General features: G+C 47.6%; 1 long non-coding RNA gene across 2 annotated transcripts; it reads right to left on the bottom strand.

Moving 5' to 3' along the window:
- Window positions 1-12,162: 12,162 nt before the first annotated feature.
- Window positions 12,163-15,270, bottom strand: LOC147576184 (uncharacterized). Of its 2 annotated transcripts, none has more exons than XR_015241870.1 (4): window positions 14,409-15,270; window positions 13,641-13,733; window positions 13,421-13,551; window positions 12,163-12,255 (listed from the first exon to the last, which is right to left on the bottom strand). It is a non-coding gene; the product is annotated as an uncharacterized LOC147576184 (long non-coding RNA). The 2 variants fall into 2 exon arrangements; XR_015241871.1 differs by lacking the exon at window positions 14,409-15,270 and adding an exon at window positions 14,323-14,385.
- Window positions 15,271-17,017: the final 1,747 nt, after the last annotated feature.

Raw genomic sequence — 17,017 nt, 5'->3', positions numbered from 1 at the left:
TAAAAAAAATTTTTTTTTAAATGTATGTCTCCCCTTTCCATGGTAGAGCATGAAAGATCGACTTCTCTGTCACGTTTGGGGCTGGTTGGTTTTGACTTTCAAATTATTTGAAGGGAGTAGAGGTAGGCAATACTTATAATTCCAAAGAGAAAAACGAGAATTTAGAAGGTATGTAAACCTAGGAGAAGGATTTTCAGAGGTGTATTTGACCTGGTAGTGAGGGAGGAAAAAGCATAGCCCCCAACACTGGGGAAGAAAGAAAGGCTGTTCCCCATTCCATTCACCGGATGGTGAAGTTGGGTCACGATGGCTTGGTTGCCGTCTTGAAAGCAGAGTGGGTTAATGGACTATCCCCTCAGAAGTACGGCACCACTGAAACTCACATATTTATAGTATTTTGGGATCATTTATTCACTCAAGCAATAGTGTGCATTTACCATTTATAAGGAAATTTGCAACTGACCTGCAATTAACAAGGTTTAAAGCCTTAGCGATCATGATCCTTGCTCTTAAGGACTAGTTGGGGAACTAGATAACTATTATTGAATGTGTCCAGACATAAAATCCTCTATGTTTTCTCCTCCTGATGCCATTCTACCAGCAAGTTGGGGGTAATAACAATGCAGGATCCACTGACATCACACAATTGTTCTGAGGACAGATGTGATTAGGAAGTAAAAACGCCTTTGTGAAGTTCTGACATTAGGAAAGCATTAATTGTTAAAATGCCTTTCAATTGCTTGCTTGTCAGTTTTTCATTCAACAAATATTTATGGTGCACCTCTGCTGAGCAAACACTGTTAGGGGCCCTGGGGACGCAGCAGTAAAGAAAACAGACAAAATCTCTGCCCTCATGGAGCTGACATTCCCCAGTAGGACAGTCTGCTGACATGAATTAAAAGATTCATCAGCCACATGAGAGAGGCAGAACGCTTAAGCCTGAAAATATATATTCACTGAATATATATATATATATATTCACTGTTTGGAATTTTGAAAAATTGGAAACAACCCTGTGTCCCTGAATGGGGGACTGGTAAAAAATTATGTTGTTTTCATTCTACAGAAACTCGTGTCACTGTTAAAAAGATGGAAGTAGCTGTCTATATGTAGTATTATGGGAAGTTCTCCAAGACCTGCTAAAGGGAGATAAAGCAAGTTCCAGAACAATACATGATATGACCCCATTAATGTTTTTTTTTTTCAACGTTTATTTATTTTTGGGACAGAGAGAGACAGAGCATGAACGGGGGAGGGGCAGAGAGAGAGGGAGACACAGAATGGGAAACAGGCTCCAGGCTCTGAGCCATCAGCCCAGAGCCTGACGCGGGGCTCGAACTCACGGACCTCGAGATCGTGACCTGGCTGAAGTCGGACGCTTAACCGACTGCGCCACCCAGGCGCCCCAACCCCATTAATGTTTAAAATAAACACTTACCGGGGCACCTGGGTGGCTGAGCATCCGACTTCAGCTCAGGTCATGATCTCACGGTTCGGGTCCCGAGTTCCAGCCCCTCGTCAGGCTCTGTGCTGTGAGCGCAGAGCCTGCCTTGGATCCCCTGTCCTCCTCTCTCTCTGCTCCTCCCCTGCTCGCTCTGTCTTAAAAATAAAATAAAATAATTTAAAAAAGTAAACACCTGTTTGTTTCGTTCACATGGTAGTGTATAGTTAGTTATATGTATGTATTTAAATGAGCTCTTAGAGAAAAATTCCGGAAATACACAAGTGACAAGTGTGTTACCTCAAAGGAGCAAAAGGGCACTGGTGGGGGAATGATGTGGGCGGGGGTACATTTTCTGACTACAATGTATACTTCTTGCTTCATTTCTGACAAGGAGACTGCACTGGTGTATCGCTTGTGTAATTAAACAAGGTGTATGCATGTGGGTACAATGGAGTAGTGGCAACATGATTATGGATGACAATTGTTGCTCTTTTAATCTACTTTAATGTTGTTTTAATATGTCTACAGAGAGATATAGACACATAGATGAGACGATGCCAAAACATAAAAGGTGGAATTAAAACATGGTGCCCTGGCTCAGAAATGTTGCCTCTCCCCACCCCACCTGCAGTTTATAGTGAAACCTTTTTTAAGAGCATCATGGGATGTTGGATAAAAATCCTTGATCTCCCAGTTCTGAGGCACATGTAATTATTTCACAGGTAAGTAGCCTCAAGGATCTCTTCGATAGATATGACTTCATTATGAGAGCATCGTGCCTCTCCCAGCAGTAATTGTGCTTTGGCTGGAGCCAATGTGGGGGTTCTGGTATGTGCTGGGTGGTTCCCAATCAGGTTCTCCTGGCTTCCAACCCAAATCAAGTGAGCTGGCCTTCGCTTTGGCTGATCTCTGAAAACCAGCTCATTCAGGCTGGCCAAATCTCTTCCATTGCCTCTCTCTCTTTCTCTCTCTCTCTCCCTCTGGGACCTTGGGCAAGTCTTCTGGGTCTCCAATGGAGGGCGATGGACTGCATAGCCTATAACATCATTTACAGTCCTAAGCTTCTCGTTTCTACTGTGGCAAGTTGTTGCAATAGACCACCCGTGTTCACAGGCACCTGCCATGTGCTGAGAACACGCAGAAGCAGAGGAGCAAGGTCTCTGGTTTTAAGGGGCTGCTCATGGCGGAGTCATATTCTTGGGGAAGTTGAATTCAGTGAAACAGCTAGAAAGGTGGACTCCAAAGAGCTGTTGGGAGAACTCTCCTGCCCTTCCCTCCAGCCTCTGGCTCTGAGCCTCTTGCATTAGGCTGGCCTCTGCTCCTCCAGCCCCTTTGTTCTGGAAGTAAGCTGGTTAGCGCCCCCAGCCATGAGGGATTGCTTCAGGTCCCAGAGACTGACCCCCACTCGTGTTACAGTAGGGAAAGAAGAGTCTCGGGGTGGGGACAGGGATAGCCTGAGGTCAGGGTGAGATCCAACAGATTGGAGTGGGAACCCAGGCCTTCACGGCCGATCTACTGACTCAGCAAACCTTTGTGGAGCATTTTGCTGTAGGCCACGCACGGTGCTAGATTGCCAGAGCACAGGTGCGAGTCAGGGGCACTTGGGGCTTCCAGATCAAGCTCTAGTGATTAGAAGCTTTTCCCGGGCAGGACGATACCCTCCATTGGAGAACCTTCAGATCTGTGCCTTTCTTTGGGGCTCCCCAGGCAAGCAGCCCAACCAGCCTTAGCCGCCAAGGAGCCAAAGGCTGCCAGAGGAGACCCAGTTCATCCTAGACGCTGGGTCGGGGGCTAGGAGTCAGAAGTCCTCCTCGACTGTGCAGAAAGCTCCACAGTGCTCTCGGTCGAGGCCGATCTCCAGCAAGGGAAACTTGCTTCCACGGGCTGAGGGTGGGTGGGTGCTTTCCCAGAAGAGAAGCAGCCGTGTGGCAGGAGCGGAGAATGAACAACAAGCTGACCCAACGTCTCATTCCCTCTCCACACCTTCCAGCTGTGTGACCAGGTCTGTGGCTCAGCCTCCTGAGTCTCAGTGGTCTCTTCTGGAAAATGGGATTAGTAACAGTCCCGCTGATTCTCTTCTCAGGAGGCGATTCCGTAGATCAAATGAGGTGATGGATGGAAAAGAATCATAAAACACTTTACAATACCAGCTGATGTCGTTAGACTCTTGGAGGCCATGTGTCTTCCTGCTTTACCCCCTCGACCTCTGCCACCCCACTGGTCCTCCTAGAACCCACAGACGCCCTCACGGGATGTCCCTTAGGAGGCAAGAGGGCCAGCTGGCGCTGGCACTGGCTGGGCGGCCCCATGACTACTGCGGGTTGAGGCCTCACCCTGAAACCCATTAGACCAATGCTGTGTATGCCCGACAGGTGGCAGCAAGTGACGTTTTCAGGGCACCTCAGGGGCCCCCTGGGGGAGGGGGTTCTTCCTCAGCGGGAAGAAGGAACTCTGGGGGCAGAGGAGGCCTGGGCATCAGGAGACCCAACGCCCCAGGTCCTGGTGTGCTGTCAGCCTTGGGGTCACCTCGCCTCTCTGGGCACGAGTGTCAGATGGGTGTTGTTTTTTTATTTTAAAAGTGACATGATCCTAAAACATGTAAATATCACAGAAGAGGCAAGTCAGGGAAGGCGCCTCCCCCACTCCACAATACTCAAATAGTTATGTATGCTCCTTAAAATTTTTTTTTAAGTTTATTTATTTTTGAGACAGAGAGAGACAGAGCATGAACGGGGGAGGGTCAGAGAGAGAGGGAGACACAGAATCGGAAGCAGGCTCCAGGCTCTGAGCCATCAGCCCAGAGCCCGACGTGGGGCTCGAACTCACGGACCGCGAGATCGTGACCTGAGCTGAAGTCGGACGCTCAACCGACTGAGCCACCCAGGCGCCCCATGTATGCTCCTTAAACAATACACATAAATATTGGGGTCGCAAAGATCCCTGGTCTCTCAGACCTTCTTTCTATCACCGTGTTTGTAGGATGTCTCCTTCCTTCAACCAACGGCAGAGACTTGTAGCAACTTATCAGGCCATTTTGTATCATTTCCATAGGATAAACTCCCTGTCATGGAATTACAGGATCAAAGATATTTCGGCACATCCTCAATACATTGAGTGTTACCTTCCATTTTAAACGTTTGAAAGCGATGAGTGAGGATGTTATTTTCTCCTAATTTTAAGCTGCTCGTTAGTGAGGTTGAGTATCTTTTTTTGTACGTTTAGCAGCTAGATGCATTTCTTCTGCTGTAAAAATCTCGCTTGTGCCTTCCGATTTTTCTATTGGAATGATGGTCTTTTTCTTATTTATTTTTTTATTTTTTTTAAATGTTTATTCATTTTTGAGAGACACATAGAGACAGAGCGTGAATGGGGGAAGGGCAGAGAGAGAGGGAGACACAGAATCCGAAGCAGGATCCAGGCTCTGAGCTGTCAGCACAGAGCCTGACGTGGGGCTCGAACTCACCAACTGTGAGATTGTGACCTGAGCCGAAGTCAGACACCTAATCGACTGAGCCACCCAGACACCCTGGTCTTTTTCTTATATAAAGCAGCACTTTATGCAGCAAAGCTCTTAATCCATTGCTTATCCTACAAGTTATGTTATTTCCCTAGTTTGTCATGTGTTTATAGTGTTCATGTCCCATACCAAAGACTTAAATATGTATGCAGGTAAAATTGTTAGTTTTTTCCTTTATGGATTCGGAGGCTTATCTGTTTTTAAGAAAGCCTTTTCTCATTCTCAAGATTATGGAATTGTTTTTTATCTAGTTTCTTTTACAGCTTTTATAAATTAAAACAATGCATGCCTCTTTAATACATTTGGGATTTTTTTTATGAATGTGGCATGAGGTGAAAACCCACTTTTTCCCCCTCCAAATGGATCACTGATTATTCCAACACCATTGAAGCACCAACCCTATTTCTCTACAAATAAGAAATACAATCTTTATCATGTAACATACATTTTATTCCATTAACCTATTTCATTCTATTCTACATTCTATTTTCTTTGTTTATCTATTTGATATTTCTACAACATTATCGTGCTTAATTCTTCTGACTTTAATAATATCTTTTCAAACCCAATGGGGCAAGCCCCATCTCATTTTTCTTCTTCTATAAAAATTGTTTATTCTTATGTATCTGGCCTCCTAGATAATATTTAGAATCAATTTGCCAATTGTCTTAATCAGAAATTTTACTGGGGTGCCTGACTGGCTCATTTGGTAGAGCATGCGACTCCTGATCTCAGGTTGTGAGTTCAAGCCCCAAGTTGGGGCTTACTTTAACATAGATAAATAAAAATTTTTGAAAAAAGAAATTTTATTGAAGTTGCATAAAATGTATAAACTAAGTTGGGGGAAGAATTGAAATCTTAGCAATGTTTAGATATCCCAAGCAGACATACAATAATGTATTTTATTTAGACTTTCTTCAGTGTATTCAATATTTGCTTCCAAACAGGTCTTAGGTATCTCTTGCATGAATTAGTCAGTGTATTTTCAGGTTTATGGGTGATTTACGCTTTGTTTTGTTTTTGCTATAGTGAAAGGAATAATTTTCATTTTATATTTTCAACTTGCTATTTCTATTGTATAAGAAAACTAGTTTGTGTCTGGGAATCCTTGCAAACTCTCTTATTGTTTCTATTAACTAATCAGTTGAGTCTCTTGGATTTTCCATTTAATAACTGCTCTGCTTATTACCAAAGAAAATCATGTCTATTGTAGAACATGAAAACACACAAAAAGAAAGTGACAAACAGTACCTGTAAAATCTACTATTTAAAAAAATTGTTTTAAACATTTATTTTTGAAAGAAAGAGAGAGAGAGGCAGACAGACAGACAGAGAATGAGCGGGGCGGGGGGGCAAAGAGAGAGGGAGACATAGAATTTGAAGCAGGCTCCAGGCTCTGAGCTGTCAGCACAGAGCCCGACATGGGGCTTGAACCCATGAACTGTGAGATTATGACCTGGGCTGAAGTCAGATGCTCAACTGACTGAGCCACCCAGGTGCCCTTGCAAAATTTACTCTTTAGAAAAAGTTATTCTTAACATTTTGATGAATGTTCCACCCCCCCAAAAAAGATTTATTATATATACATAGTGTATATATTGTATACATTTATACATATATATACTTAAAATAGTATCACAATATATATGACATTGTACATATATCTCCTGAGGTATACAATGTACAGGTCTAAGAATTAAATAGATGCATGTATACGGAGTTGTTGAAATAGCATCATATTTTGCATACTGTTTTCTAACCCACTTTTCCTATTTCATTAACTATTACAAACCTTTTCCTACAGTGTTATTATTCTACATCATCATTTCAATAGCTGCATTAAATGTGGGGAAAAAGCAACCCCCAACGGCAGACATTTAGCTAGTCAATTTCTTAATATTATATATCTATAGTGAACATCTTATTACTTAAAGCTCTGTGAATATTCATTATTATTCTTTAGGAGAACTTTCTAGAAGTGGCATTCTGGGTTCAAAGACATGCAGAAATAAAAAAAAAAAAAACACGCAGAAATCTAAGGTTTCGGTGACAAGTTGACAAATTGCCCTCCAGAAAGCTTATGCCAGTTTATTCTCCGACCTCTACTTTTCAATACATATTTCTTCTTCAGATCCCACTTTCTTCAGTAAACATCATACCATAGGCTTTTCTGAAGTCTTAAACTCACTGGCAACGTCATTTTAACAGGAACAGAGTGTTTTTTCCTGCCACTAGCCCTCTGTCGGAGCCCCCACAGCTCTGTTTCCGGGATAAATCCAAGAGTTCCCAACTTCCAGACCAAGTGGCTTCGTTTGATAACGGGAAACCCCAGCTTTGGGCTCCAGTTTCCAGGGCCGTTTTATTTTATTTATTATTATTTTTTTAATGTTTGTTCATTTTTGAGAGAGACAGACAGAGCGTGAGCAGGGGAGGGGCGGAGAGAGAGGGAGACACAGAATCCAAAGCAGGCTCCAGGCTCCGACCTGTCAGCACAGAGCCTGACGCGGGGCTCGAACTCACCAACTGCGAGATCATGACCCGAGCCGAAGTCGGACGCTTAACCGCCTAAGTCACCCAGGCGCCCCCCTGGGCTTCAGTTTCCAAAGGAGAAATAAAATGGTTAACTCAGCCTCGATTTCGTTTGCTTTCTGCTGCAGGAAGGTGGCCAGGGGGCTCCACGAAATGTTAATCATTCTGAGAGATCACTAGCTATAAGTAGCAGAAGACCCATTTGTGCTTTCGATAAAAATGCCCCATTCCCTGTCATTTTTTATCAGGGAAAACGGTGTCATGTTTCTCCCCATCAGGTGTTCCCTTGGCAAGAACCTCCTAATTCAGAAACCCTTCCAGCAAGGGGGTAAGTTTTTCTGCACAACAAATGACTACAAACACATCTGCATTGACAAGTCACAACTTATATCCTTCTATGGTGTTTCTGCTCTTTTGAAAATGTTAATAAAAACTTAATGTGGAAAAAAACCAACTTTTTCCAAATATGTGTACCAATGAGCCCAAGGCAACTCATACGTTCTTATAAAATAAAGTAGGTCACTCGCATCAATCATGTTGTCTTAGCACATTTTTTCCAAATTAGGAATTCTCAATCCGTCATACGACGTTATGGCATCTCTTTTCCAAACATTTCCTTTTAATATGCTCTTTAACATGATAAGCAAATCTAATAGAATACATTAGTGTCACTTCTCAGTGATGGAGTGTTTCCTCCTGTTGCAATTCATGATGAGTTCAGGGAAACATTTTTACTAGTTCACCCTCGAGCAGCGATCAGTTGTTGAAAATATGACAGTGGCCCCGAAGCTGCCAAGGCCACACTTGGGTGTTAGTCACGGGACTCGTACCTCGCCTCTCCATGTGTCCTATATGTAGAGAACGCGGAAGACGTGTGTGTCCCGAAGCAAAATAATAAATCCGGATTCCGTATGTGATAGGAGTGCTTACCCTTAGCCCGTCGACTCAGGACGGCTGCAGATGCACGCATCCTGTCCTGTGTGGATCAAACGCTTGTACTGGGCTTCGTTTTCAAACCACATTGCTCGCAGAACATTTCCAAATCTCCTGGATCACGCAGCAAGGGAGGATCCCTAGCTTGATACGTGCAAGATTCTCCAAAACCAGTTACCGACTTCTTGTACGTGAACGCGGACCCCGTGGGAGATGCCTGCTTTGTTTATGACCCACTTGAGATAAATATATTTGCATGTTCCTATATTTGACAACGTCTACCTGGCAAAAACAGGGTGTTTATTTCCACTCGGGTCTCTGGTTCCTGCGCTCATGTGTTTGGTGTTAGTGCTTGAGTTTCTTTAGGGATTTTTTTATTTGGACAGAATTTTGGAATAAAATATTTGGGAAAGTTGGGGATGGGAGAGGTTTGTCGAACGCCCAGGAATTCAGCTGTTTCAGGCTCTTGGCCACCCAACAGGAAAACATCTGAATGCAAAGGGGGAAAGTTCAGTCTGTTTTCTGGACCTTTCATCTGGACACGTAGGGTCCTATAGACACTGGTTTAGATTACCCAGTCTATAAGCCGTTTCTCTCTCATGTCTTGGGGAAGGGGAGTTAAGTTTTGGATTCCGATCAGTGCAGCTTCCTGACACTGCCCCATGCTCGAGCTCGAGCAGAGCTAATGACACAAGGCTGCACGTGCCCAGGAAGTGCCATTGACTCACTTATCACAAAAAATGAGGCACAGCTCCTGCCCCTTATGGAGCATGAAGTCGGGCTTGATATCAAGCCAGACATGACTTTCCCCTTAAAGGGGGAAAAATGCCCAGGTTGTTCAGCGGAGGGAGAGATCACTGCCAGGCGGGGGTGGATATGATAAAAGTCCGAGAAGAAGATGATCTTTGAACCAGGGAGTGGGCTTTGGATCTGTAAGGTGGGGGAGGGGCATTCTAGCTCAAGGGCTCCTTGGGAGTAAAGGGACAGGCAGAGCGAAAGCATGCAGGGAATGGGATGTGTGACAGATAATTCAGGACCAAAGGGACGCAGGTTGCATGAAGAGAGGCATGAGAAGAAATTGAAGGAGGAGATTGAAGCAAGTGTGTGAGGAGCCTTGAATGCCAAGCTAGGTACAAAGGCTCCAGGGACTCTCCCTCTCCCGTGCCCCAAAATCATTCTCATCACATCAGTGCGTTTACCCAGAATAGCAGGGTTATTAGGGAGACAATATTTGTGTTGGTGCATTCGAACCCCCTCAATCTTCTGTCTCTTTTATACCTCTCCTGCTAGACACGAGCAATAGCTATAGCAAATTAAAGCTTTCCGTTGCTGAGATCGGGAGCGCCATCCTGGAAATTCTTGCTGGCCTCACCACCACTGCTGACAGAGGTCCAGTACCCTCCCGAGTTTCAGTGCTTTGCGTGAGTTGATTAAAATGTGCAGAACTTGCCCCTTTCCTTCTGGCCCACGGACCGGGAGGGGACTCCGCAACGCAAGACTTCAGGTGCTTTGGTAAGTTCATTACTTCGTTCACCAAACGTTCGTTGGGCAACCACCGCGTGCCTCAACATTGCTCTACTTGCTGGAGACAAAGTGTGGAAATGAAACAGACAGGGACCTACTCTCTGGAGGGAAAGACAGAAAAGTTAACAGTCATTCCAGGGTGAGAAGGAAGCAAAGGAAAGCAGCGGGAGCCGGGAGGGGCGACACCCACATCAGAGAAGGTGGCCAGACCGGCCTGAAGGGTGAAGGCTGGGAGGCGCCCGCTAAATGAGGAGCCCAGGGGGAAACTTGCACAGGCGGAGGACGCACCAAGTGCAAATGTGTGGCGCTGGACGAAGCCAGAAGCCGCTAAGCGAGGGGGGGAGAGGGAGCAGGTAGGGCCGGAGGGCTGCGGGAGCCGATCTGGGATTTGAGGTGCACCGAGAGTTCCCGCAGGCTTTTAAGCGGGGCAGTGACTGAGCCGTGAATGACAGGGTTCCCGCTTTGGAGCCACCGCTAGCCACCATGTGCTTTAGCCTCGCCGTCGCTGACTTTGCCTGCAAAGTCAAAACAAGCCCTCGGAGTGCATCGGCTTTTATTTTTACAGCAATCTTTGTACCCAAACCACCGTAGCATTTTTAATAACAAACTGGCAGGGAGTCAGACATCTGTACTTGAAAAAAACAGCGCAAGCCAACTATTTCTAAATGTTTTATATTTACTTGTAACATTAGAATAACCATGAGGTTGCTTTTTGCATAATCGGAACCATTCTCATTAGGGTTCGACAGATCTCGTCCTTCATGGGCTTGGGCAGTGGTTTTCATTATGGCAGTGACATTGATCTGATGGGAGTGAATCTCTCCTTGAGCGTTTGTGGGGGGGAAAAGGGGGAAGAAGTTGAGAGAAGCTGGGGCAAGCTAGGAAAATAAGAACTCTGCAAAGATTGCCATCAGCTTGGAACTGGGATACCATGGAAAAAGCCCAGGCTGGGCAACCTTGAGCAAGTCACTTAACCTCTCTGAGTTTCCATCTACCCATAGGCAAGATGGCGACGATGATAGAAGCTATTTCATGGAGTTGCGGTGAGATCTAGACGAAATAACAGATAAAGGGGCCTGGCACGACACTGTGTTCCTGCTGTGTTCCTCCAAAATGAGTATTTAACATGCAAGATTCAGATGCTTTTACTCCCGGCGATTTCTATCTTTTTTCTAAAGTGGGGTTGTAAGACTTGCCAAATAAAAATACAGGATACCCCGTTGAATTCGAACTTCAGAGGAACAATAATTATTTAGTAAAAGCATGACCCAGGCAATATTTGGGACATACTTATAGTCAATAAGTATTGGTTGTTTATCTGAGATTAAAATTTAGCTAAGCATTCTGTATTTTACCTAGAGACCCTATTCTAGAGATTTAAGGGTCCGAAGAGCCTTAAGAGAGTGTTTTGAGATCCGGTTCAGTCTTGGTCCACTAAATGAGCACCTGTATCAGAGGTGGTTTAATATCCTTGCCAAGACTGTGACTTTCTTGCTCACTGAATCCCCATTACCTGAACCCCTACAGAACCTGGTAGGTGCTCGATAAAGATGTATTGAATGAACAGCTGAAAGACTGTAAGACCCTGTTGTAAGTCAGATTTGGTAAGTTTGTATATTTTATTTTATTTTATTTTATTTTATTTTATTTTATTTTAATGCTTATTTATTTTTGAGAGAGACAGACAGACAGAGTGCAAGCTGGGGAGGGGCAGAGAGAGGGGGAGACACAGAATCCGAAGCAGGCTCCAGGCTCTGAGCTGTCAGCACAGAGCCCGACATGGGGCTCGAACTCATGAACCATATGATCATGACCTGAGCCGAAGTCAGATGCTTAACCGACTGAGCCACCCGGGCGCAACCCCGCCCCCGCCTTTTTTTAAGGTAAGCATGTATATTTTAAACACACCTTATGGATCAAGCATCTCCTTTCCCCGAAGGGGGTGAGAAGGTGGACCCACTGGCCACTCCAGCCCTCGCTGCCCCCTGCCAGAATAGACCTGGAATCAAAAAGGAGGGCAGGCTGCATGCTCTGGCCTTCTCTCTCAGCCACCTGCAGCCAACACAGAGCCAGATCCGTGCAGTTACGTCTCAGCCCCTGCTCTGAACTCCCTTCCAGGGCTCTTCCCGAAACAACATGGGCCGTAAGAATATTTCACACCAACTAACTTGATACTTCATTTGTTTTATTAAAAAACAAGAAAAAACTTCCGGTTCGGCGTCCATTCTTTTTCTCCCTCTTCTTTCTGGAGACCAGGAGACATCTGGGCTGGGCAGTGGTGAATGCTGGGCTTTCGGACTGGGAGAAGCTGTGGGGGGGGGGGGGAAGGTAGTCAGGTGTGGCCCCTCCCGGGCTTCCCAGGCCCATGGATGTCTGCATTCCCAGAAAGTCCTGAGCACAGAGGATTTCCCCAGGAATCCGGGCTGGACTTGTAAAGATCTGATCCCAACATCAAGAAAAAGAAACCAGCCAGTAAATTCCCAGTTAGTTCATTTTCTAAGACTTCTGAATGTGTTTTGAATTTTCTCTAAATTAAGATAATCATAAAAGGTTAAGATATTTAAACAGAGTTCCACCTGATCCCAGGGCTTGATTTGTATGCTTAATTAGTTCCCGAACATATGGTTCAGAGCTTCTTATAAAAACAGGGTAATGACTCGAGGTATATTTGGGTATTAGATTGAACGATGTTAAAGGGACATTCAGACCCGTCTCAAAGGCCTTAACCTGCCCTTGATCTGTGCTGGAAGCTTCTGCTGACATCTGTTTCAAAGAGATATCAAAAAAAAAAAAAAAACCTTTCCAGTGGCCTCATGATAAAACAAAAATCCATACGGAGATAGATATCAGGCATTAAAATACTTAGGATTCAGCATGGCCTGAGGAATGTGTGAGGCCCCAGAGTGTAACAGTGGGGGGGCGAGGTGAGGGGGGGGCTCAGGCAAAGAAGGAGCCGGGGCCTCTGAGAACTCCTGAAAGTGCCGTGCCTGGGCTCAGTATGGAGAAGGAGCAGCTGGGTCACAAATGTCCCCAGGGCCCTTTGTTCTTTTGCGCGGTTCAGTCCCTGATAATAAATCAGGTGCTCCTGTGTGGGGGACACAATTCAGGTCACCAGGAGTCCCTTTCCCGGGTCCCATGCAACCCCGCTTTTCCCCACTCCCTCCCAGAAAGGTACTTTTGGAGACACCCCACCTCTCCGGTGGGAGTGATGTCTTGTGCTGACTTATCCCCACCCCCTGGTCCGGGTCTACGACCGGTTCCCACCCTTAACCTCCTGGGCAATAAAGGGGAGATCTAGATATATATTTGCTCTGTGTCACACAGCTTCCACACAAACCCCGGCCCAACTGCCCATCAGATTTTTGCCCTAAGCCCTCCCTATATAAGCACTCGGGGGCCATTCTGCCCATGCAGGTTTGGGCCACGGGTAGGAAATGACTGCCCCAAGGAGACGCAACCGTCTGAGGCCATACCATGGGCTGCACGGGGGATCAGGCCCATCTCTGATTCGGTGCTTCATGGCTCTGCCCAGATTCATGCATTCATCCATACAGTCACGTGTCCTTGAGCAAGCACACCCCAAGCACCTATTGTTGGGCGGGGGCTGGGAGGGTGGGGGTGGGTCAGGGGGCGCAAGGTGCTATGGGAAAACCAGAGCTGATTTAAGGGTAGCCCTGCCCTCCAGGAGCTCACAGTCCCAGGAGATAAGGCAGACACACGAAGACGGGTATGTCGTGAGGCCGTCCAGGTGCTGGAGAGAGGTGTCAGGGACACGATACCGGAAACCTGAGAGGAAGAGATCATGTCAGGCAGGGTGGCAATGGCAGCTTCACAGAGGACGCGGCGTCTGCCCTGGGCAAGAAGATATACCCATTTGGACAATGGTAACTGAGGGCGACGGGGCATTCCAGGGGAGGGATGGCAAGAACGAAGACCCAGAGACGGGAAACCACAGTATGGCCCCAGAACAGTGAGTTGCTTTCCAGATGTCCACACCCTGTTCATTCGTCCCTCAACCATGCTTGAGAAGCCCATAAGGCAGGTGTAATTGTTTCCATTTTGTAGATAAGAAAACCAAGATGTATAGGGGTGACACACACTTCCCAGGGTTTCACAGCTCAGATGCAGTCGAGACCGGAGTCAAACTCAGGCTTAAACTTCCCAGACCCACCTTAGGCCGAAAAGTTAAGGAAGGGTCAGACCATCAAGGGTCTTAAGAGCTGAGGAGGGCTGAGCTGACTGCTGTCTCCTGGGCAGTCGCTCCTGGGGAGCGAGTGGGGGACCTTCCAGCAGGGGCTGGAAAATCCTTTGGGCAGCTGGGAGCAGGGGAAGCCAGAGCAGAGGGAGGCGGAGAGCAGGAAGGTGAAGGAGGAACCTTTGATCCCCCAGAGATCCTTCCATCCAACCCGGGCCGGGAGCCAGAGGAGAGAAGAGAACAAGGACTCGGGAAAGGGGTGTTACACGTGTCTCGTGCAGAAGGCAGGACAGGAGGCTCCAGGAACCGCTGTCGCTGTGCTTCCAAAGGGCTGGCTCCGATTCCTCCCGAAGTCATCTGGGACGGGGACATCAGTGACAGCCAGCAGAGTGTTTATAACGAGCCACCTGCTGTCACATAGATTTCGTCATTTGGTCCCCATAACAACCACAGGAAGTGGCTCATTTTCTTATCTCCATTTTACAGATGAGCAGACTGAGGCAAGTTGTGGTAAAGAGAGGTGGCCACGGTTAGCCAGGGAGGAAATGGCTTCGACCGGAATGTGAACCCCTCTCCCCGGAGCCCCTCGGAGCCTGAGCTCCCGACTACTACCTACGACCTTCTCCGCTGGGTCGTACGTGCCATCCAGGTGGTCACGAATGGGGTGTCTCCGGTTGCCCATCAAAGCGCGTCTGCCTAGCTGTCCTGGGCACGCAAACCCCTCCCCAGTCTGGCCCAAGGTTACGTTTCCCCCTTGCTACCTCCCCCTGGGTCCCGAGGGATGTTGCTGCCACAGCCTGGCAGGCAGGAGGCCAGATCCAGGCTGCGATACTGAGAGACAGAGTGAGTCCCTAGAGCTGGAGAACCAGCCTGCGGCGGCACAGCAGGAGACCTCACAGCCGGGCCAAGCTCCGTGGGACCGAGATCAAAGCTAGTGGGGCTGGCCCAGCAACGAGGAACAGAACGAGCAGGGGTGGGGCTTGTCCCATATCATTCCTGTGGCTGCATCGCTTGGCTGGGGCTTCTTTGAAGACCTGGGACACCCCTCCCCACTTGGGGTGCGAGGCGATGACCCCTTCTCCCCCCCTGGATCCCTTGTCGGGGACTGGGGAACCAATGAAATGGGGGGTGAGAAGTTGTCTGTGAAAAGGTGAGAGTTCAGTCGCCCGGCCTGGCTGCAGTGACCCCTTGTCCTGGGGCTCCCTTCAATGCGCGGCCTGTGGGTGGCACCTCGGAAGGCTGGGTCCACATCCAGGCTCCCAGGGGGAGCTGCTTGCGTTTTCCTGCGTGGGTATGGATCCCTCGTGGCTCAGTCTGTCCGTGGCTGTGGGCACAGCACCATGCACGTTGTAGACCTTCCAGAAATCCTTGAGAGCTGGCGGCTGGAGAGACACCGCCTTCGTGTGGCCCGAGATCTGTAAAAGCACCCAGAAGGGACCTTTACTGAGAGCGAGGGTGGTCCACAGCATGGGAAGAGCACTGTCCAGGGGGCCCATGCCCAAGGCTGTACCCTGGCTTTGCACAAGTTTCCAGAACAAACCACATCAACTCAGTTTCCCTATCTGTGGCACTAAGGAAAGTCTAGCCGGTCCTAAACTTTCCACAAAAGCTCCGATCTGCCAAGCCAGGGCAAATATCAATGTGTCCTCACCCTCACCTTGCCCTTGAAAGATGGTCAAATGTAGGGCTTCCTCATCTTCACCAACTGGCCACCTCTTGGTCAGTTCTTAGTCTTGGGTCACCTCCTCTGAGAGGCCCTCCTTGACTACTCAGCCTAAGCATCCCTTCCACGCCCCAGGCAGTCTCTGTCACCCTCTTTGTTGTCTCCATCTGACTTTTTCCTGTCTGGATATTTTCCCCACCTGTTTATTAACTGTCTCCTTGAATAGGATATAAGTTCCAGAGCAGCCGGGAGCCTGTCTGAGCTTTGCCTCTGCTGCTCCCTGCTCAGTCTCCAGAGCCCAGCATAGAACCTGGCAGAGTAGGGACTCAGCTGATGTTTGCTGAATGAATAAAGGAGCCATGACCACTTTTCGGTGTCATTAGGCATTCTTCAAAACCATGTTTAAAATGGATACAAAATAGTTCACAGCGTGGGTGTATTACAATATATGAAACCGATCCCTGATTGTGCGACATTTCCATTGTTTCTAATCAATAACGATCACTTGTTAAGCACCTAAGAAAATCCCTCTCGTTTTCTTCCTTACCGTCTGTCTCCTGCCGTAAGTAAGCACATCAGCTCCATGGGAGCAAGTCCCCCATGTGTCACTGTCCCCAGGCCCAAGGGCACGGCCTGGCACGCCGCGCTGTTCAAAGGTATCTTTATTACGTAAAGTAAAGGCTTTCCTCCCACCAAGAGCACTTGGAATTATTTTGCTCCTCCCTGCAGCTCCACATTTTGAAAATTGTCTGTTTACCAAACGAATGCACTTATTATGCACCAATTGTTTGCCTATCCTGAAAAGTCCGTTCTAGCTGCAGCCACACGGGCACCTTCTGACCGTCACGGGAGACACAGCGTCATCATGTCCGGCTGATGCCATTCCATATCACTGCAAAGGAATGCGAAGTGTCAGTCAGCCCAAGTGACCTTGCTGGGAGTCACTACACGGTTCCCGGAGACTCTTCGGAATTGCAGAAATGCTCAGGAGTCCACAGAATGATCTCGGCTAACCCCGGAGCCCTGGGATCACTGCACTCTACGTCCTCGCTCCTGCCTAGGTCTGCTGGTGGCCAAGGGACTAGCCAGCTCCCGTCTCGATCCCTGCTTACCGCTGCAGGCCCCTGAGGAGACCCACAGGCCAAGTTCGGCACTGATGCCACACAGGGAGGGGACGAAGGACAGCTTCTGGGGAGCTGTCTGGCCCCTAAA

The sequence above is a fragment of the Puma concolor genome, chromosome D2 (genome assembly GCF_028749965.1).
Source record: "Puma concolor isolate L17-30 chromosome D2, mPumCon1.1.hap2, whole genome shotgun sequence".
Classification (NCBI taxonomy): Eukaryota; Metazoa; Chordata; class Mammalia; order Carnivora; family Felidae; genus Puma; species Puma concolor.
This window is presented reverse-complemented; position numbering and strand designations above follow the sequence as displayed.